Raw genomic sequence first — 257 nt, 5'->3', positions numbered from 1 at the left:
CGGCAGGGGATAGTGGCGAACCCTGCTGTACTCTTTCACCACAACTTTCTCTCACTCTTACTTCCTGTTTCTGTTGTGCCTGTAATTCAAAGGGTCAGCCTTGTCACGCTGACAATCCCCGAGAACTACATTAAGGGTACACGTGTCTGTGGAGTGCTTAGCCACTTGCACGTTAATTTCTCGAGCAGGCTGTTCCGATTCAACTGGAACCGTTGACGTCGTAAGCAACGGAGTGCCAACAATAACCAACAATATAT

The 257-nt window shown here is 48.2% G+C and overlaps 1 protein-coding gene across 1 annotated transcript in view; it reads right to left on the bottom strand.

The window, feature by feature from the left end:
* The window catches only part of LOC106872479 (leukocyte tyrosine kinase receptor), a 278,847-nt gene that overhangs the window by 114,149 nt on the left and 164,441 nt on the right, over window positions 1-257 (bottom strand). The gene's annotated exons all lie outside the window — the stretch shown is intronic.

Source organism: Octopus bimaculoides, chromosome 3 (genome assembly GCF_001194135.2).
Source record: "Octopus bimaculoides isolate UCB-OBI-ISO-001 chromosome 3, ASM119413v2, whole genome shotgun sequence".
NCBI lineage: Eukaryota > Metazoa > Mollusca > Cephalopoda > Octopoda > Octopodidae > Octopus > Octopus bimaculoides.
This window is presented reverse-complemented; position numbering and strand designations above follow the sequence as displayed.